The sequence below is a fragment of the Danio rerio genome, chromosome 21, assembly GCF_052040795.2.
Source record: "Danio rerio strain M-AB ecotype USA chromosome 21, GRCz13ab, whole genome shotgun sequence".
Classification (NCBI taxonomy): Eukaryota; Metazoa; Chordata; class Actinopteri; order Cypriniformes; family Danionidae; genus Danio; species Danio rerio.
The window spans coordinates 18,089,625-18,113,715 of NC_141041.1; the positions used below are offsets into that span (position 1 = coordinate 18,089,625).

The window sequence follows — 24,091 nt, forward strand, 5'->3', positions numbered from 1 at the left end:
AAAACGATTAATTCACTTTACCTAAAAAAAAAAAGCAAGAAACCTTAAAATGATTCAGTAACTATGTATGTAATTGCAAAAATTCTATGTGTCATAAAGTCTATGTGTCATATTTAAGCCAGCAGGTTTACTCTCTTTTTTTTTTTTTTTTTTAATTAAGCAACTAATCATGTTTTACACTTTTTTTTATTTTCAGTTTTAATTTTAGACAATGCAGTGTGTGGAAATTCATGTCAAGGCAAAGTGTTTTATTATTATTATTATTATTATTGCATTATTAAGAACTGCATAAGCTTAACAATCTGCAACAATTACAAATAATTTAATGCACAGCCTTTGACATGAACAAAAGATATGAGAACTATTTTCCTTTTTCTCTTGAAAGCTGATAAGCCCTGTTTATTGTGCGTGGTTATTATCCGTGATTACATGGTTGGTTGCTTTTTTAGGATTTGAGTTTAGCATCTTTCTTTCTTTCTTTCTTCCTTTCTTTCATTTATTTGCTATTTTATGCAACCATATTAAACAATTATCGGTGACCTATTTTTAGATTAAAACTTTAGTTAAAGATCATGGGTCTTGATTTTTAAAATATTTTTTACAGAACCATTTCAGCCCGCAAAAGCAAAATTCTTTTTATTTATGTTTAATTATTCATTATTTCATTTTCTTTGGCTTAGTCCCTTTATTCTTCAGTGGTCACCACATCGGAATGAACCACCAACTTATCCAGAATATGTTTTATACGGTAAATGCTTTTCCAGCTGCAATCAAGTAGTGGGAAACACCCATACATTCACTCTTACATTCACACAAATACACTACAGCAAATTTAGTTTATTAAAATCACCTGTACCACATGTCTTTAGACTGCAGGGGAAACCGGAGAACCCAGAGGAAATCCATGCAAGCATGGGGAGAACATGCAAACTCCACACAGAAATGCCAAATGGCCCTGCAGAGACTCGAACCAGCGACATTCTTGCTGTGATCTGCTAACCATTGTGCCACTGTGCTGCCCAAATGTTTAATTAATCATGTTATTTTATAGGATGTTTATTTGATAATGTTGACATCACAACAATTAATCTGATGATGATGAAGATGATGAGAGTAATGTATTCATATTAGCCTCCACTTCCTGCCTCCATATCCTCGCCGCATTGCAGATAGGCTGTTTGTGAAATTGTTTTCTAGACTACACAGAATAATTACGACCTGAATTACTATTTGCATATTTGTTTTTGTTTGCCCGTAGCATCTGACTTTTCCTCAAACTTCACCCTTTTTCTCATCTCTTCCCATCCTTTATATTTATAGCTTTTTTCCCCCTGACTTTCTTTCTCTCCGTCTTTCTGCGGGTTATAATTGAGTTTTTTCTTATTTTGAGAGTTCATCCATGCAAAGCAGTGAAGGAAAAGGTTATCTCGCCACCTTTATCAGAAGTGCATGATGATTATCCTTTCTCTCACTCTGCATATGTTTACATGCACACAATTATTCCATCCCCGCTCAGTTTCTGCTGATCTGTGACGTCTTCTTATGCAAGTGTCAGTTTCTATGTGTGTCCAAATGTCGTTTGTGCGAATACGTATGTATCTGTGTTGACAAGATGTATAATTTGATTTCACAATTTTTTTGAAGCTTTTGTATTCATAGAAAAGCAAATTGACAAAGAAGTGCGAATTGAATTCAGAGGCCACTACCTGATACTATTAACTGTTTTTGAATGCATTGCAATGTGAAAATGTTGATCATCAACTTCATAATACCTATATACGGCCTTATAAATAATATGATGGGTGTTTTGAGCTGAAACTTTACAGACATTCTGGGGACACAAAAGAATTATCTTAAACCTTGAAAAGGAGGTAAAATCGGTGGCCTTTAATTTTGCGCTTGAATTTAGATTTAGTGCATGTTAACCATAGAATGACATATAACTATTTACACAGATTTGGTGTGCTATTAAATGATCCAAATGATGCTTAGTGGTAAGGTTTTATGTATATATGTATATATGTATATATATATATATATATATATATATATATATATATATATATATATATATATATATATATATATATATATATATATATATATATATATATGTATTCACTTTTTTATTCATCTGTACATATTTCTAATTTTAAAAGCTAAATATTAGAAGCAATCACTTCTGAATGTCCTGTAACATACATTTTTTTGTGTGTTCAGAAGGAAAGAAAACATCTGATGCTTCAGTTTTCACAATAAGAGCATGAATGAGAAACTAATGTATGGGGCTGATGTTAAAAAAGGTTTGCATAGACAGACATATCTCTAATACAGGACGCAATCTCAAATTTAATTCTCTTTTAATTATGCATTAAAAAGGTTTTGGGGGTCTCTAACAACAGGCTGATGACGTGCATGCAATGTAAAAAAACATTTTCATTGTCTTATAATATGCATTTATTTGTACCTAAATATCCCGCCGACTCCCATATGAACTGTCAGTGATTTATTTGTTCCCAAACCCCTCCTTAGCACGACTCTAATCTGTGCTGATTAGTCTGATGACCCAGTCTGTTGTGACAGGTCGACTGCGTTCAGCGCAAGACAGAAAGAAATGCCCAGCACGGCTTATCAACAAGTAGTCAATCCATAAACAATGCAGCATGCGTCACACATTTTCTATGGGCCTTTAGACGCGATATGAGAATATAAAGAGTTAAACAGACAAAGTACAAGTAACAAAACACAATTACATGCATCATTTGCAAGCTTTAGAAAACTAAGAGGCAACCATTTTAAATCACAATTAAGTTACACTTGTGAAATGGAGGAAAAACCTAATACAGCTCTGAGAAAGTCCCAATAGTCTTTTCGGATCCTTCCTTTAACAAACAGCCGATTCATTCGAACCACTATAAGTCGACTATTTAATAAATGAATCAATAGTTTTAAACATGGTGCACTTTCAGATTTAAGCCTTAGCTGGATATTTCACTTCACTTAGAGCTGTGTTATACACTGCATGGAAAGCCATTTTCAAAAACCTATAATAGGGGCTCTTTAAGTGGGATATCGTCCCATTGACTCCCTTGTGTTTTTTTTTTTTTTTTTACATGAGCATTAGTTAGAACACATTGCTATAAAGTTTCTATGGTGACAAAACAAGTTTATCATTTGACATACTGGAGCCCTGGTTGGCAATGTATATATAGTTTTTTTGTTTCATTTTTCATTCTAATTATTTTGGGAAATATCTGATCTTCCGATTTTCAAGTATGTATAAGAACATATATTTTGTCATTTAAACAGCTTAATAATGATTGTAACCCAATGGTCCTACTGCACCCAACTCTGATCTGGGATCAAACAGGCGATTCTTTACATGGCAGGTAGTTGCCCTAACAAGCCCATGACCTCTACCGTCTGTTGCTAGAGCACCTTTTGAGGTCAGAGGAGTGAGGTTTACCTGCATAGCACTTTGCTAGCTGGCCTCCGTTACACTCACCATCCATAAACCTCACTTCCATCCCGGATGAGCCCCTAAGTGTGACCCAACAGTCCTACTGCACCCAACCTGGTCTAAGCCTGCATTGAACCAGCAATTCTTTGGATAGGAGTCGGTTGCTTTAACATAGCTAACATAGCACTTTGCAAGCTGGCCTCTGTTACATGACCATATAATTTGACCTGTGACAGGTTGTCACCGACTCGGTCCAAGTCATTCCCCTCGCTGGCCAGCAGAGGCCACCATCTCCGGACTTCTAAGCATTACATCATCCTTTCACTCTGATCATGCACACCTGAACAGAATCCCTTTAATGACCCACGTACCCTTTATAATCCAGCACCAAACGCTCATGCTCATTCAGTGCGAAGTCTTGTTTAGCCCCGGCCAGCATTTCTGAGCGTTATTCCTGTCTGATTCCCTGTGTATTACTCCAGCCTGTTTCTTGACTCTGCTTCGCCTTCTGCCTGCCCACGACCCTCGCTTTGTATACGGACTCTGATACTCGCTGCCTGCCCACGAACCACGCCTGTTATACGGACTCTGATGTTTGCTATCTGCCCACGACCCACGCCTGGTTCACGGACTCTGATACTAGCAGCCTGCCCTCGATCTATGCCTGGTAATACTCACTGTGTCTATCCATCACCAGTCTCTAGTCATCATAGACTGTTGTTGTTGTGTGTTTGCACGTTAGTGCATATTGTGTGTGTGAATGAGAACTTGAGCAATAAATACTGCAACTTCATACATGAAAGTAAGTTTACATATCTCCATATACATTAGCAAGTAATACAAACAATAAATGTAATGTTTTGTTAGTACCTATATGTTTATAAATATTTAAAGTAAATGTTATTTGTTTGTAAATACTGATAAATTATCATTTATGACAAACGCTGCACACGTCTGTCTCTGGCTCACCCCCTGAAATCACAGGAAAACCCATTTCAATTTACAGATGCAGCTACCTCAATTTCTGTTTTAGTTCTTATCCTATTTCAGTTCTTCTGTTATATTCCTGTTGAGAAACATTTTTAACTTTCTTATATCCATTTAGCAACAAGAAATACATATAACTATTGATATGCTTGATTTAGTTAGATTTTGTTTTATTCTGCAGGTTTTTTGTTGATTTTTTTTTTTAAATAGATTACACATTTTAAAATAGATTATCAAATATATAGATTACACATTTTATTGATCAAAAAATCAAGTATTCATGTAGTAAATTGGAAAGCAAATAATATTTTTATGTTTTCTTTCATCCAATGTTCAAATAAACATTTGTTATTAGTATCTGTACTGCATTACGTTACTGTGGTACAGTATGTACGAAGGCCAAACAAACAAATGCGCAATTGTTGTTACGTTTACTAGCAATTTCTCTATTATAACTACACTATTGTTTTCAAGAGTCTTACGGGTGTTCTGATCTTTTTTTTTTTTACAGAATATAAGCATTGTTTTGTAAGGCAAGGACATTGCAATGAAATACCTACCTTAAACATCACAAAAGCATTATTATGTTGCCAACTACTGGCTTGGAATTCATAATACAACCTTTTTTTTAATCATTTCTTGTGACACCATCTGAACAAGGAATAAAAATGAAGTACATGCAAAATATAATCCACCCTAAATGTCACAAGCATCAATTAATCATTAAGTAGACTTAATCACCAGATCTCTTGATCACTTTTTCCTTCACCTCCTTTTTCTCATTCGCTCTTTCCTGGTGTGTTTTTCCAGAGCGCCTGACAGTGTCAATCTCTCCAGACTCGATCAGTCATCCTGACTGGGAATGTTCTTGCACAAACCTCTCATTCGTCATGGCAGAAGTGTTTTGTTTCTTTTTTCGCTTCTTTCATTCTTGCTTTTCCACACCGCTCAAGGGCAACCTTATGCACCCAATACTATACTTCGAGGAACTAATACAAAAACTATTTCTGCCCAGCACAACGGGGAGAGGTTGAAAGGTGGGAAGGTGTTTGGAGTCAAGGAAATATAACCCGGTGTTGTGAGAGGTGAGATTGGAAATTGTGACCCCGATGGGCAACACCGGCCTGCGCTGCAGTTTCACTCTGAGATGGACATGTATGAGCACAGAACAAGGAATGACAGAGGTGTTGGACAAAAAGCGAACAGCAAATCATTCTGGGATTTAAACTCGGTCACATTGTGCAAGAAACAAAAGTTCACATGCATAGAAGAAAGACCATAGCAGTTTTAGGGTCAGTGAATATTCAGAGCTCAGCTCAGGCAACAGCGGATGAATCTGCAGAGAGGTTTTTAGGAAATTCAGGACTATGGCTGACTTCAGAATAAATGCTAAAGCATTATTTTGGGTAGAAGTTAGTTTGTAAAAGTTACTTTAAGTGAATTGGGTGAGCAAAAAATTGTCCATAGTGTATGTGTGTGTGAAGGAGTTTGTATGGGTGTTTCCCAATACTTGGTTGCGGTTGTAATGTCAACTGCTACATAAAACATATGCTGAACTAGTTGGCAGTTCATTCCGCTGTGGTGACCTGAAATACAGACTAAGCCAAGGAAGATGAATGAATGAATAAATTAATATTTCCATATTTTTTTTCTTTGCATCAATTTAACTTATGCAAAAATTACTTAAGAGAAAATTTTAGTAGGCACACACTTGATTATGAAATAGTTTTAAAATAATTTTACAGACTTAATCCAATGTCTTCTTATCAAAGCCCAAAGGGAGAACATTTGTCACATTTTTATGTCTTTGCTCTTCCAATGTTTGATTAATTTACATTTTAATAGAGACAAGTCATTGCTCTACATCATTACTGAGGCTTGAATTAGACCAATTTACACAAAAAAAAATCCAATGTCGAGATGTCACCTTGGAAACATAACGTTCTATCTGAATTCTAAATGATTGAGATATTGAGCTTCAAAGTTTTTGCCTTCCACATACTGTAGCAAACAATATGCGTCTAACACAACGCAATCTCACAGCAATTCGTAACTTTTTGATTTAGTGGCTAATTCATATGAATTCAAACAATCTTATCCGTATAATTTAGTACAATTTGCTCATCACCCAAAGATGGGTGGGGTTAGGGGTGGGGTTGGGTTATGTGCCATGCCTTCTTTTTAAAATCATACATTTTCGTACGACTAAACTCGTACGAATTCATACGAATTAGCCATTAAACTGACAAAACGTAAAATACTCACGCTTCCTCTGGAAATCAGACTGGTTCTCTTTCATACATTAACATGACAGAGACCCTAAATTTGAAATGTAAATTATCAAAATTATCTTAAATGTGCAAGTTGTGGTGAACAAACAGGGCAAATGCAGATAGAAGCTTCTAATTCTAAAAAGTAATTTTCTGCCTGGAATTATAAGGTTTTATCTGGCAGATCATTAATCGAAGTATTACTTATCAAGAAATACAATCAGTCTGCTTATTATTTTAGCTGAAAAAAAATGGTGTAGTAACAATATGTTGATGTTTGAGAAAGTAATTTTTTTGCTTTATATAACATTTTTTATGTTTTAGGATGAATATTTTTTCTTGTTCAAATTAAGCATACGAAGCTGTGCTAAATATTAGGGGCAGATGTTTTTGAGTTATGATTTTATGTAATTAATTTGGTAATATTTATTGAATTATATGCTTTATATAGTTTATTGAATTATATTTATTGAATTATATGCCCCATGAATTAAGTTAAGCATTTGCCCTTCAAGGCTTAATATCAAGTTTAAAGACTTTAAAAGAAAACAGACAATGAGCAAATGGGTTGTTTAACAAAGATTAATAAACACTGAAAACTGTTTCACTGACTACATATACAGATGAAGTCAAAATTATTAGCCCCACTGAATTATTTTTTCCAATTTCTGCTTAATGAAGAGGAGATTTTTTTCAACACGTTTCTAAACATAATAATTTTAATAACTCATCTCTAATAACTGATTTCTTTTATCTTTGCCATGATGACAGTAAATAATATTCTACTAGATATTTTTCAAGACACTTCTATACACTTTAAAGTGACATTTAAACGCTTAACTAGGTTAATTAGGTTAAGTAGGCAGGTTAGGGTAATTTGGCATAACGATGGTTTGTTCTGTAGACTATTGAAAAAATATATATTAAAAGGGCTAATAACATTGACCTTAAAATGGTTTTAAATTAAACATTTATTCAAGCCAAAATAAAACAAATAAGACTTTCTCCAGAAGAAAAAAATTATAAGACATTCTGTGATAATTCCTTGCTCTTAAACATCATTTGGGAAATATTTAAAAAAGAATAAAAAAAATGAATGGGGGCAGATAATTCAATTTAATCAGTTGATTGACTTCAACTGTATATATATTAATAAATGTTTATTTTTTAACAATGTAAAATTTAACATTTCATCTCAAGGGAAAAAAATTATTCGAAATCATCACATTTATACACACCTTTTCAGTTTCAGGTTTCTTCTCAATTTTAAATATAAACAACTTTACAAATAAAAATAAAAAAACATCACAATGTAAATAAGTTCATTTAATAAGAATATGCGAATAACCCAATTTTGACAAAAATGTCAGATAAAACCTTAATAATTCTAAAGGGCGTCACAAACTGGATGCGCTACTCCGCGACACGGCGTGCACATGACAGTTGAAAGTTTCGCATATCAGACGTGCACATTTGCATGCTATTTAAAATGAAACTATTCAGATGGCACTCTGTGGCGAGGTAGAATTATGAACAGTGTCCTGAGTCATGGCTGGGCGCTGCAGACAGCTGCCGACTTGCGGCGCCAGTGTGTATACCTTGATAGAAACCTATGTTTAGAGTTCTAAAATGCATGGCGCGTCGCACAATATATTAGCACACCAAAGCACAACAACAATTACAATATACAGTATGTACACTGCAGTTTTGTCATCTGTTGCTTTAAATATTTGGAGAGGGTTTTTATCAGAAAAAAAGTTCCGAAACCTAGTTCCATGACATTGCCAGTCCAAATCCAGTTATGTATACATTTGAAATCTGATCTAAATGGCAGTCTACAATGTGCACAGTATATACAATAATAGTGTGCATTTTGAAACTATTTCAGTCTTTTTTTATCAGAAGTTCATGTATAATTCAGTGTGTTACTGGCATTCCTTTGCAACTCTTTTAAATCACTGAATGTCTGCATTAGTTACTATGGAAACGAAACTACACTTATACCATGAAAATCAACAACAGCAGCAATTGGGGTTTACAGTAAAGATGTTGCCCTACATCATGCAGCTGTTGTGCTGGGTTATTACTTGTTATTATGTCTTATGAGGCAACAGCAAAAACAGGAATCAGATAGGAATCGGCAGCTATAGTTTGTGCTGTCATTTTCACCGCTCTCAAAATTCAAAGAGCCTGTGTAGCCAGTCTGACTAGCACTATATACAGTAGTCATTTTCTGCTTGACTTGAACTTTGCACACAAAACACAAAAAAAGTGACATTCTGGGAGTTTTCGACAAACAACATCTGATTTAGCATGGTCTGAGAAAGTGGCAATGGCTGCATCTAAAATTGCTTACGCTCTCAATAGATGGTTCATCCAAAAATGAAAATACAGTCATCATTTACTCCAGTTGTTTCTAGGCTTACTGAGTTGCTGTTGAACACAAATATACAGCTGGGGAAAAAAGTATTGAACACGTCATCATTTTTCTCAGAAAGCATACATTTAAAGGTGCTGTTTATTTCCCCTGGATGTTGGTAACAACCAAATAAATCCATAAATGCAAAGAAAACAAATCTAATTAGTTTACAAATTAAGTTATGCACAATAAAATGAAATGACACTGGGAAAAAGTATTGAACACATGAAGAAAGAGAGGTGTAGAAAGGCAGTGAAAGCCCAGACAGCAGCTGAAATCTCTCAGAAGCTATTCAGCAACCCTCTACCCTTCCTTGTGTAAATTAATATTAGCTGTTTCAGTTCAACATCTACATTATCAGGATAATGCATGTGACTTCCATACGAGAGTGGTCTTAAAGCTGCCGTCACCAAAAAAAAAACCTTTTATATGAAGCATTAAATACATTTCAGTAGTTCAGTCCTTTCTCCTTGTGTCATTTTATTGTTATTACATATTCATTTTTCAGATTTGTTTTTGTAGTTTTGATGTTTGAATTGTTTTGTTTTTGCCAAAACCTGGTTTAATTCCATGTCAACAGCTTCTTTAGAAATATCATTCCCAGAAAAGAGGCATGGTGTGTTCAATACTTATTTTCCCCACTGTATATATAATGTTAGAAGCCAGTCATAGTCTTTGGTGGTATTTTTTATGTCTTTATTTTTTACTGCTATGGATGTCAGTGGTTTCAGGTTTCCAACATGCTTCAAAATAAATTTTGTTGGTTTAAATAGGAAAAAAAAAACTACTTGAGAGTAAATTTTCATTTTTGCATGAACTATACCTTTTATGTATATAAATATTTGCTTATTGTTAAATAAATAATGCAATAATTATTTAAAGGGTGCTAATAAAGTTTGGTTATGCTTTACATTAAGGTACAATTCTTGGTAAATAATCCTAATTTGCAGCATATTAATAGTTATCAAGGTAGTAAAATTAGGGATTCATCTGACCTACCAGCATCAGTTAATTTACAACCAGTTACACATGTCCTCTCCTGTGGCCTTACTGTATGACATGTCCATCGTATTTAGACTTCAGAATTGAGCTGGTCATTTTGTATTCTGTTTTGAGTACTGTGGATTTGTTGAGACAGTACTTTTTTATTGTATTGTAGTTAGCAATTTCGGACACAGCTAGATGCAAAAAAGCTAGTCAAAATCTTATTAAAGAGAAACAGATTTGCACAATTGTGATTTAAATACATTTTTAAATATTGTATGAATAAAACTATTCTAAATATTAATATTTTATAATATTATTTGTAAACATTCTGACTTAAAGTTTTTTTTTTTTTACCAGCATTTTTCTTTTTCTTTTTTCAAAAATGACACCAGCTTCTTTGAAAAGATAATAGGAGGCATCATTGTAGAAAAAATAGATATATTTCTCAGCTTTTATTTACATCTAACTTGAACAAAAACACAAGTTAGTCAGAATTTGCCAGGGGTATGAATAACTTTGCTTTTGAATGTATTTATAATAGAATATATAATAGAATATATTACACTTGAACTCTCCCTTAGAAAATCAAAACAGACCTTGAAATTAATTTATAATTACTATAAAAAATAATATCAATACAAAAAGAACTTCAAAGTTTGACAACATCACTTCACTGTTAAGCATTACTTGCCTTAGGTACATATATAATGCAAGAATAACATTTTATTATTCGATTTTAATGTGTTTTTGGTTTCTGATTCCCTAATATCCTGACTCCTTTGAACAACTTTATAGAGCGCTGCAGAGTTTCATTTATGAAATATTCACTCCTGGATCTGGATTGATGGAAACTCTGAACAAAAAGTCCCCACACGCTTCTACACTTTTCGGTTTGTTATCTGCAGAACAGGCCGCTGTTCCATAATTTAAATAAGTGCTTCCACTTAGTTGCAGAATACCAATGCCAAAAGTCAAAAAAACTGACTTTCAAAACTACATCTGAAGTACAGAGCCGATAGAATGACTTCATTAATGACGAAAATTACAGACATAAAAGCTTAGCAGGAAAGGCTTATTGAGAAAGACAAGGTGTTTTAGCTTAACTTAAAACCTCTCTGGCTTAACAACTGGAAACCAAAAGACATTTTACATTCTTAGTCAACAGTCTCTACTTTTTACTCCACAGACTTAGTGCAGTTTAGAACTACACACTGTCTCAAATAATGTGAAATTAGTTTGCCACCTTGGAAATAAATGATTCTATCCACATTATGAGCAGCTTTGAGATTCTGAGGTTTAAGATTTCACATTCTATATAGCCAAAACATGTGTTATACATGAAAATGACTGACTCTAAATGCATTCTAAATATACACTATATCAAAATAATACAACCTGAATTCGTACAGTGGGTGACACTTCAAAATCACGGCTGCACTAAAGGATTAAGAACTGCTGTTTTAAGGTGTAACAGCAGTTTGCGACTGCCGCGAGGGGGCACAAATAAACGGAATGTGAATGGACAGCTGTAAATACCCTGCTACTTGTAAATAAAGATGAAATAATGCAAAAAAGCTATAATCCCTTCAAAAATTATAATCCCTTCATTAATCATTAAACAATGTTAACAAGCTTCATTGTCATTGTAGACTTCTTAAGTGCAATAAGGATTCATTTTGAAAATGAAAACTAAAGAAATAAAATACAACTAAAATAAAAGTACAGACATTCCTACATACACAAATAATAAATAAATAAAGCAGTGCTTTAGCCTAATATAGAGATGTACAGGGTTTGTTATTTATAAGTGATAGGACTAAGACAATCAAAAAATAAGCTTTTTCATTTACATTTTTTTTTTGATTACATTTTCTCATTTTATGTCTAAATTATTGTAAATAAATATTAAATGAATAATTATATAGACCTAAATAATTATTTATAAAAGAATAGGTTAAATTACGTATTTTTAAGAACAGGTCAAATGCAAATACAGAAGAACTAAATAGAATTCTAATGAATCACGTCAGTTGGAATTATATGCTTGTTAAGTCTGATGTCACTAATAATACTGTAATAATAAATGTTTACAAAGCCCTGTAATACTTTTGAAAATCATGATCGCAATATACTGTATATAACAATGCCTAAAATCAGATGACCAGAAAGTGATTAATTTTTAATAAATATTATTAAACAATTCCAGAGATTGTTGTGTACACTATGATTATTTTTTTTTTAATCACTTTATTGTGTTACATTACTAAAAAGGGTCATAAACATATATTTTCTCGATTCAGTTGAGTAGCGGCTTGGACCCAGAAACATTATTCCATAGGTCAACTGGATAAGATTTATATCTTGCAAAACCTTGATTAAAAAAAATCATTTAAGAGATAATTTACTTGCATTTGATTAAACATTTTATATATTTGTTTTAGAACATAAAACTGTGTCATGACAATGTGCAAACAAGCGTTGGAATGTCCCTTTAAAATCACTCATCTTGGCCTGAAGATCATGATTGGTCCTCTTGTGTGCATCCAAAGTGCTGATTGGCTCACAAATAGAACCTTACAAAATCAAGTTATTTTTTTGTACATAAAAAGTCCCAATCTGCAGTGCTGGGGAGTAGCATCACTACAAGTAATGACGCAACTAGCTTAACTACATTTCCCAGTAGCGTGGCGGTAGTGTGGTTACTTTCTAAATCAAATAGCTTTTCAGTATTTTTTCTCAGTCAAGTAGCGCAGTAGCATCCACACAATATATTTACCAACCGGGGATCAATGAGTGATAGCATCTACACATCACGGTTTCACGGTATCACAGTAATGTGATTACTGCTCTAAAATATATTCTTTTTAAATGTCTGGGTAAAAAACTTTTTTCCATTTTGAGCACAATATATTTTATAGTAAACAGTAAACATGTCAGGCTTAACGCAATTAATTTTCTGCTGAAGATACTGTTGTCCTAAAAAAAATAATAAAAAAAATAATTAAAAAAAGTAAATAAAAAAATTTGTACACATACATTAGGAACAGTATTGCAGAAAACTTAGATGGTTTTAAAACCTTGACTATTCTAAACCACTGTATACCTTGAAAATGGTTTTGTGTAACCGTGATACCGATTATGTGTTCCCATGCCTAGTCTAACATCTAGTTTTATTGGATGTTTTGTTTTTGATGTTTTATACTATAATTTGTTTCTCTTTAGTTCAGCATATTATTTACATTATTAATTGAACTGAACAGTTATGCCTCATATGTTTCTTTGACAGTTTTATTCATCACTAAGATGAAATTGACCTGGATTTAAGTTGCTTTGATTTAAAAATAAAAATAGCAAAAATAGCTTAGATGTAACTAAGCAAATTTTGCCAAGTAGCTTTTAGCTTAGCGTTTCCCAAAGGGTAGCTTTTAGTGTAGTTAAGCTGCATTTTAAGTAGAGTAGCTGATAGCTTAGCTCACTACATTTTTCAAGTAGCTCGCCCAACTCTGCCAATCTGTATACAAAAAATAACATAATATAAAAGGGCGGTCACAGAATCAGAGCAAGCAACTCGTAACTCAACTGTGACACATTTTTCAGACAGAACTTTATAATTCCAAGGTGACGAGTTTTTATCTGAAAATACATTAACATGATAACCTTTTATTCGTACCTTGTTTGAGTTTATGCTGCTGTGAAGTTTGTCAAACTCTTTCACATTCTCTTTTTTCCAGTCCTGGTGGAGCATTTGGTAATTAGCTAATCTGCCTAGTTGTGATTATGTGTGCTGGAACAGAAAAGCAGAGAGCGCTGACAGATTAGGGAAAAGTTCTGCGTCGGAGAAAAAAAAGTTACTTTTCCAGCCCATGCTGGGATCACAACACCGCAAGATTAATTAAACTCGCCTGCCATCCCATCAGGTTAATTAGGGTTATGGCATAATTAGGACACAATTAAAAAACTGGCACACAGAGGGGTCCCTCAATAATCTGGAAATATCTGAATACATTTGCATATTCATGTGTGTGTGTGTGTGTGTGTGTGTGTGTGTGTGTGTGTTTGTGAATGACCTGACCTTGGAATTAGGGTCCATAAGATCATGTTAGGCTATAGAGGACTGAAATATGGGCATTACTCCATGCACTAAACTGACCTGTGGGGTACAACTAACTACAAACTGCATTTTGGCTATTTTTTGCCTGGATTAAGTTGAAGATCACCTTCACGTGTGAAAGATGCTGTCTTATGTGCTACAATTATATATGTGCTATCAAAAATATATATATATTTATTTATTTTATTTATTATTCATTTATTTTTTAATCAAACATCGTTAGATAAAAGGATGCTCTCAGGCTCCAAATCAATGACAGTAAAAAATATGGACTTTTCCCATTGAACGTTTTGAAAGCAAAACATCTCATGACGGGCACAAACTGTTGCAAAACACTGCTAAAATTGGAGCCTTGGCAATCGCAAAAGGGACTACCAGATGGAGCCAGAGGCGGAGCCGCGGAATTAAGCTTCCTATTAAACGCTTGTACGTCAAATCAACCACGCCCCTAAATTTCTAATTTGACCACCCATATCTGCACTATAACAAAGGCTGGCTAATATAAATATAAACACTTACATGTAAATACATGTAATAATATACTATTTAAAAACTGTGTAATGTAAGTTGTTATAATTTAATAAAAAACAGTATATGTTGGTCTGCAAATAAATAACCAATCTTTCATTACTCTAGCCTAAGTTAGACTCAGCTATGAGCATAAAAATGTTTTTTCTCTTATAACAGGTTGATGGTATTTATTATCTTCACAGGGGTAGAAATATTACTTGTAAAATATGAACAACAACATATAAACAACACATACATTTTTAGAAAGGTTTTCATTTTTAATTAGCAAACAACAAGACCCAAAATAAACACACCATAGACAGCTACTTGCCATGCAGGAAAAGTTGTGCATTTAAAAGATACACACAGCAAGATTTCTAAATACCAACAGAATATTTACACATCCCATCCCTGCACTATATGAAACAATCTGTCAATTTGTACAATAAATTAATACATTTATTACACTTATTACAATTAATACATCAACTGATGTCCATATGATATAGGCCATGATATCAGCTGCTGCAACATAACTTGTATATGGTTTATTATTTTTTTGCCTCCGTTTTTATTTGGTTTATTCGATGCCTTATAACTGACGAAGAGGAATTTACTTTAATTTAATCTTTATAAGGACTTTTCAAATAAAAAGCCAAAGGTAAATGGTGTAAATTATAACATATACAGTTCTATTTGTTTAATAAGATTCTGCTTTTAGAACATTAATATTTCATAACAGCAAATTCAGTGGATTAACTCAATAACATGCCAAAACTCAAATGTCAAAGACATCCTTTAAATAACATTACATGAGATCGATCTGGACATAGGCTAACATTAGTTTTGTCTTCCTAATTATTATTTCAGATCCATAAAAAGAATTACTGCTTGATAACGATCATCTGTATTTTCTCAATCATGGCTAGACATGTATCAGCCAACTAAAAAAGTATAAACCATCAGATCCTGCAGGTTAGGAAGTATAGTTTACTGCTGAACTCATGTTATCATGGTAAAATAACACAAACATCAAATAATAACACTTCAATCTCCTCCCGAAGCTCAGACTGCTTTGGGAATCTGTCCATCACAACTGTCAACCACGCCCCATTTTTATAGCATTAAATTACTGGCTAAAAAAATACTCTTTACAAAAATGAAGATCTGAACCTTTGGGACATTTTATTGCAAATGAAATAAATTTTTTATTTGGGCTCAAGTCTCGATCATTAACACGGATGAGGCAGGCTTATGACTTGTACTGCAGCCAGCCCCCAGGGTGCGATCTAACGTCCTGGAGTATCACTCAAAAGCAGGGGTGTGGCACACTTGCTCCAAATAAACAACCCAGAAATGTTCTGGTAGTTAATTTAATTTAATTTAATTTAATTTAATTTAATTTTATTTTATTTTATTTTATTTTATTTTATTTTATTTTATTTTATTTTATTTTATTTTATTTTATTTTATTTGACAAAGGCTTTTACCAAAATAAACTTAAAAACATAATGAATAATAAATATAAAAAACACTAAATAAAATTAATAAGAATATATTTTATTCATTCATTTTCTTTTCATCTTAGTCCCTTTATTAATCCGGGGTCGCCACAGCGGAATGAACCGCCAACTTATCCAGCACGTTTTTCCACAGCGAATGCCCTTCCAGCTGCAACCCATCTCTGGGAAACATCCACACAAACTCATTTACACACACAGTCATACACTACAGACAATTTAGCCTACCCAATTTACCTGTACCGCATGTACAAAAAACAGAAAACGGAGCACCCGGAGGAAACCCACGTGAACGCAGGGAGAACATGCAAACTCCACACAGAAACACCAACTGAGACGAGGCTCGAACCAGCGACCTAGAGACCTTCTTGCTGTGAGGCGCCAGCACTACCTACTGTTCCACTGTCACGAATATATTTTATAAAAAATAAAATAAAACAGGTATTTACTATTTTAGAAAAGGTTATACAATCCACACATGAGAGAGAAAATCAAAATACTCCATATGAGAGAGGATTCCTGCAACATTACCTTGGAATCACCCTGGCAGATTATAATAGTGCACTATTGGAGACTGGTTAGACTGACCTCTGCTGTGTCATTTTTCTGCTGGGTTTTTCCAGCCAAACGTTCATGTCGCTCTTAGAGCCGGAAATCTTACCGTGGGCCATTAGAGCTCCGTAAAGCTAACAAGACTTACACATGTGGAGTTGTGACCTGACAGAAACCTCCCTCCAAACAAATTACCCCCAATTTTGTGCCACCAAATGCGACCCTCGGATGTTCCTGTGACAAATTGGAATTGATTTGTGCCTTGGCTGGGACTTCAGGGGTCACGACCCGCGCCTGCTAAAAAGCGCTCCTGTCATTAACATTCAGGACGCCCACCTTGCTTTTCAAGGCATGAATAAAATCAATCACTATTTTTCTTTCCCTTTCTTCCTCTCCACACCCTCCAGATAAACCGCAAACACGCTTTCTGTCTTGGCCTCCTCTATGCATTTCAATACGCAGCGCAGGCATTTTAATGGAAAAGCATTATTCCATATGTAAAACTCGCTTGAGGAATGTAAAATACGCCGACTGATAAACAGATGGCCAGCTTGGAGTTGAGAAATACACAAACTATTCAGAGATGTTTTTGCTTGTATTTATGGATGTATATAAAGTAGAGGGTCATTTCTGTTATGCAGCATATGTTTGAAACTTTTCAACTATGCTTTCGTCAGTATTATGAACTTCTACTTTCCTAATTACTGCTTGCATTATTTACGAAGATGCAATAACCGACTGGGTCGAAACTGAAGATGCACTGAATAAATGACATCCTTACATAAGGACGCTGGCTTACACTATTTTAAGGAGTCCTTGTTAGTAATAGTGTAACTATTTATTTATCTATCAACTAAGTAGTAGGGATGCTCCGATCGATTGGCCGATAATCGCATTTAATGACTTGATCGGTACTCGCTGATCTGGCCGATGTTATGAACCGATCACAAGTGTTTGTGTTAGTTAAAGATGAGCTAACAATTGTAATGACCTTGCATGTATTTGGGCCTTTTCACATATAAGAACTGAAAGTTCAGTGTTTTTGACAGTATTGCAAGCTTACTAAAACCTGGCAAAAAAAAATTGACAAATAAAAAAAAGCTAGTTTTTATTATTTACTAATATAACTTATTGTAATTTATTTATTGCAATAAACAGTATTTAATAAACCTTTTTTTTTAGTAAAGAAGTACTGGATTTGTAGGTTTGCAAAGTTTGCAAAGGTTTTGCAAATGTTTTCTTGATTGAGAAATGTTGAATTCTTTTTTCATCATTTGCAATGTTTCCAAATTGCATTGTTAGTCATTTTTCTCACTATGTTTTTTTTTTTCTGCTATCTATTATTTTCTGTATTGCTGCTTCTGACTATGAAGTTCACAACTAAAAGAGACGTGTTTATCAGGGATTATATGCAACATCCTTAATTTATGCTCTTAGGTAAAGAGAAAACTCCACTTAAGTATCATATTTAGAGGGAAAATGTGCTTTATGCATTATATTACAAATAAATAAATTAATAAAAATATGTTAATTAATCATAATTTGTTATTAACATAATTTGTTAACTGAATAAATGACCATCATTTCCATCATTTGTTATTCACAAGCGTTTTACGTTTATTTACAGTTGTGAAGTGCAATATGGGACCTTGATCTCTGCTCTGCCGACTTTTGATGTTGAAAATTCAAACCTACTATTTAACAAAGTGACTTTTACTGATGTTTTAGTGGTTTAAAATAATATAATGGATAATAAATAATACAGTACAAAGAGAATTAATTAAAATTGCAGAAAATGTACTGGCAGTTTGTTACAATATTTTTGAACAACAAATAAGAACAAAAAACAAATCCAGACAATTTAACACTATAAGTAAATATTTCTAACTTTTCAAGCCTAAAAGTTGTTGGGAGAAAGATCAAGGTCTCATAATGCAATTTAAAAGTATCAATAAACAAGTGAAAGTCTAAAATAAATAAAAACATGGATCACAAGATATGTAAAACTAATTAACGGATATATTTTTTAGAGAAGGAGCTTAGGTTCAGGGTTAATTGTAATTATAATAGTATAGTAAGTGCATGGAGCATGTGTAACAAGTACACCTTAAAGTGCTACTGGATATTTATTTTGATATATTTAGCCAATTTCATTTGAGTTATTATACTATTATACCAATTTCTGAAATCAAACCAAGTAATCTCACAAAACACCCGAGAAATTCATCAAATCATATATGCTTACTCAGAGCTTATTCCAATATAAAGAATGTTACTTTATAAAAAATATATACACAGTGATTATGGATCATGCTTATCAAGACATTCATAGATATACATGGTTAATTAATCGATTATTATTCTGAAGAAAAGTTTTTTAATTTGAAACATGTTAAATAAAAATGACTTTTTTCAGAAACTTAAAGTGTCAAAATTTATTTTAATTATTAATTAAATCACACATTAAATACCTTACTTACATTTAATGTTTTCTATGTGCATACAAATTGATTTCCATTTTCAGTTGTTTTAAACTAATAAATAAATATATACACATAAAAAAGACATGTGTCTGCACCCTAGCGAATGAACATGAGAAAATGTGTCCAGAATAAGTCAATGTTAATGGTTCAATATGAAATTAGTGGTTTCAGCAGGAAATTTCAGCAGATGACATGAATCTCAGTTCATCAGTTTCAGCTTCAATAGATATCAAGATCAGTCAGCAGCTGAAAGTGGCACGTGATGCCTGTTAGTTACAGTGAGGGAGATCAGTGAATGGAGAAATGAACTGATTTCTGTGTAATCAGTGATTTTACAGTCCATTAACTCTGTGACTGGACATCTGCACAATGACTTGGGCGGTTTCTGCTTTCCCATTTAGAAGGACACATGATCATGACAGTCACTGGGAATGTTTGAAGGGTGTGTTTTTAGAGGGTAAGTAAGGGTTGGGTAATCATTTTTTATTTCATTCATTCATTCATTCATTCATTCATTTTCATTTCGTCTTAGTCCCTTAATTAATCCAGGGTCACCACAGCAGAATGAACCGCCAACTTATCCAGCACGTTTTATGCAGTGGATGCCCTTTCAACAGCAATCCATCACTGGGAAACATCCATACACACACACTCGCACACATACACTACGGGAAATTTTAGCATACCTGGAGCACCGGAGGAAATCCACATGAACACGGGGAGAACATGCAAACTCCACACAGAACAGGCAACTGACCCAGCTGAGGCTCGAACCAGCGACCTTCTAGCAATGAGGTGAATGTGCTACCCACAGCAACACCACCGTCACCATGTTTTTTTGTTTTTTTTTCAATTACACATTATTAAAGTTTAGCCTGGTTATTTTGCAAATTATCTTATAATATCAACATCATTGATGTCAATATTAGGGATAATATTTCACTAGTCATTTCAGTTACAACATAGTGGACTCATTTTAAGAGAAGGTTTATTATTTTGATATGTTTTTAAGGCCTAACTGTAAGAATTTGAAGCAAACTTGCCTCATTTGGGCACAATAAATTAAATGTTTGTAGCTTAAAGAATAATTGAACATTATAAAATTACTTACTCAATAAAAATGATACAGTGTTACTATTATTATTATTATACAGTCAGGCCAGGAGGGGTTCAGGTGGTTCGAAAGACCCACCCCCCTTCTGACAAAGCCCAGAATTTTGCCCCTATATGAGCTCAGTTGTCCCATTTTTGACAGTATGCCATCATAAATTGTGGAAATAACCAATAAAAGAAGGCTTTAAGAAGAATAACCAATAAAATAACCAATACAAGAAGACCACTATTAATTAAATGGACAATTTCTGACTGAGGAAAGGAGCTAGCCAGTTTGTTAATTGCAAATATACAGCTTTTAATTTAAAACAAGATTCAACAGATTGGCATTTTTTTTCTTGTTTTGTTATGATAGATGATAATAAATTAGCATTTAAAAAAATAAAGTATTTTTTCATTATTCTAAATTTCTAATCTCATTACATTATATATGAAACTGTAATAAGTTAAAGTTTAAATGCACATTTGTAAATAAAAATACATTTCTGTAAACAAAAATAGTATGATAAGCACTTATTAATAATAACCATCCGACAAACTAATCCAGCACAAAATATTTACGCGAGAGCAGCAGGCATGAATGGAATTCGCAAGAGAAATTCAAGATCTGAAAAAGCATACACAGTGGCCTCTGGTGGATTCACTAAAATAAAAACTCCAAAAAAAAATTTCCTCCTGGGACGCATTTCGCGATCTCCAGAAATGTATATAGGATTAGACATGGGACGATAACCGTTTTCAAGGTATACCGTGCTTTGGAAAAGTCAAGGTTTTAAAACTGCCAAATTTTTCTGTAATACTGTTTCTAAGGTATGTGCAAGATTTTTTTTTTTTTTACATTTTCTTTTTCAGCAGAACAGATATACAAAGATGCCGTTTTAAATTGTGAAGAAATCACTGTTTTTGAAACTGATGAAGACAGCAGAAATCAATACATCATTTGAATTCTTTAGCCTGACATGTTTACTGCTGCAAAAATTTTTTAATCTTTCACAAAATAAAATATATTGTGCTCAAAGGGGAGAAAAAATTTTTGTTTTTTACCCTGTCATTTAAAAAGAATAAATTTTAGAGCAGTAATCACAATACCGTGATATTTTTATCCAAGGTTATCATACCGTCAGAATCTTATACCGGCTCATGCCTATATAGGATTACGTTTTTTTTTTTAAATGAGCCAGGGTTGCAATCATAAAAAGGCCAAATAGCAAGTTGCATTGAAAGGAACTCAGTTCAGAACTTCTGCACGCACGTGCACGCGCACACACACACACACACACACACACACACAATGTTCATTTACACTCAAATGACTTCTTTTCTTATATAAAATCACTAGCCAAGCTTAGAAACATATGCAAAAAATACTTTTTCTTGCACAACAACGTGTAAATATACTAGAGATGACATTCTAAAAACTCTTCCGGATTTCTGCCCATTTATAACGTGTTCAGACATGTATCGCCTAGCCCACCAAATCATAACTGACTTAATCTCAGTAACTAATCTTTTCTACTACCAGTGAATGAGTGGAAGCTCATGGCTCACAGTCACCATAGAGATGTGACAGTCATGTTCTTTATGTGTTTCCAGTGTTCAGGGCAAGAAAGCAGCTGAAGTGACTAAATGTTTTGAAGACGGGAACATCTGTGATGCTGGAGGAGACGAGAGCATCATCACAGTCACAGTGACGGGCTATTTGAGGTGACGCACTGAAACTTCCAGCACTGCTCGGCTTCTCAAATCTGCGGTGTGGAGGCATGTGTTTGCTAACGCATTTGTGAAAGTGTGTGCTCAAGTCATCTGCTCGAGGTGAAAGAAGCGCTCACTGTCGCACCATTTATTTTTCTGCAGCAGTGGTTCCAAATCAGTGGCGTACGGTGCATCTTCCAACAAATTTCTGGATCCTGAACATTCGCGAGTGTTCATATTATTTGACAACCTTAGACCAACTGTTATGAGGAATTATGCTTTTACATGAGCTTATACAATTTAGATCGTGTCAAAGCAGCTTTGCATAGAAGTTCTAGTAAATTAAACCTATCAGAGTTGGAATTCAGTTCAGTTCAGTGTGATTTAATTTTTACTGCTGAAAGTCCAAACACTGAAGAGCAAATTGATGCGCAGCTCCACAAGACCCAAACCAAGCAAGCCAGTGGCTACACTGGTGAGGAACGTTCGAGGTTACAGAAGTAACCCTTCGTTCCCCGAGGAGGGGAACGGAAGTGCCATGAATGGGAGGATTCGGATCAGAAGCCGCTTATCTGGAGAGTATTGAACGAGCCAATGAATGAAATTAATTGGCAGCGTAAGCTTGCGCAGGTGTGCGACATCTGCAATTATCTCAGCATATAAGCACACCTGAAGCCAGCAGACGCCATCCTTTTAAGCTGAAAAGACTTTCAAACAGCTAAGGGACAGTCATTATGGCGACGGAATATGGCACTTCCGTTCCCCTCCTCGGGGAACGAAGGGTTACTTCTGTAACCTCGAACGTTCCCCTTCGGTTGGGGAACTTCAGTGCCATGAATGGGAGAATATGGAAAGCGCCATAATGACTGCACCTTACCAACACCCCCGATGAGGAGATAGTCAAGCAAGCGTGACGCACCCACATCATGGGGGGCGCGGTCCTCCAACGTGTCCCTGGCCCTAATTTATCCTACTTCAACAGAAGTTTTACGGATTTAGATATATTTTTTGGGAAGTCGTGAGCATCTAGATAATTCTAGGAAATACGACAGTACGTTGGGAAGCGTGCAATCCCGATAGGGAGGACGCTGCGGAGGCCATCCGTTACCCAAGGGGGAGATAGATGGCAGAATTTACCTATGGACTAGCCCTAAAAAGGGGGAGTACGCATAGCAAAAGAGTGGTTAGCGGAGAGGGAAGACACGGGTCCGCCCAGGGGGTGGACTTAACCGTGGCGGAATAAGCATATGGGATCGCCTAGTGGGGATCACGCATAGCAGGCACCTATACCCAAAACGCGGGCTGACCAGCGGGCAGACCTACAACGTAGTGGGCCAGCAAGTGACTCCTCCGCTGAGTCAGTGCTGGGGGCCACGGAGGAATCTGCAGGGCTCACCTGACGGGGAACTTTACTGACAGATAAAAAAGGCGCACGTACCTCCGTGTTAGGGAGAATGGCGCCGCAAGCGTGTTTCAACACCCTACCGAGTTGTCTCCTCAATCACCAAAGGGTTACCTAATACCCTTGAGGAAACCGGCTCCACTCGCAGATTGTAAAACCTTGCAAATGTGTTGGGTGTCGCCCAGCCCGCAGCTCTACAGATGTCTGTTAGAGAGGCGCCGCGTGCACGCGCCCAAGAGGATGCAACGCTCCGAGTGGAGTGTGCACGAACTCCCGGGGGACACGGCTGACCTCGACTCGAATAAGCGAGTGAAATGGCATCCACAATCCAGTGGGATAATCTTTGTTTTGATACGGCACTTCCCTGCTGCCGACCGCCATAACAGACAAAGAGCTGCTCAGATGATCTAAAATTCTGAGTACGGTCCACATAAATGCGCAGAGCGCGAACTGGACAAATTAAAGAAAGGGCTGGGTCTGCCTCCTCCGGGGGCAGCGCTTGCAGGTTCACTACCTGATCTCTAAAGGGGGTGGTAGGAACCTTGGGCACATAACCGGGGCGGGGTCTCAGGATGACGTGAGAGT

General features: G+C 35.0%; 1 long non-coding RNA gene across 7 annotated transcripts in view; it reads right to left on the minus strand.

Moving 5' to 3' along the window:
- The window catches only part of LOC141379834 (uncharacterized), a 361,032-nt gene that overhangs the window by 171,879 nt on the left and 165,062 nt on the right, over nt 1–24,091 (minus strand). Inside the window, exons 5-6 of one of the 7 annotated variants that reach the window (XR_015520188.1) lie at nt 13,794–13,907; nt 4,688–6,045 (exon numbers count right to left, since the gene is read on the minus strand). The exons of 5 other annotated variants lie outside the window; for them this stretch is intronic. This is a non-coding gene — a long non-coding RNA (uncharacterized LOC141379834). Of the gene's footprint in view, nt 1–4,687; nt 6,046–13,793; nt 13,908–24,091 lie in introns of those variants that run through there. One more of the 7 variants, XR_015520185.1, reaches the window with a different exon arrangement.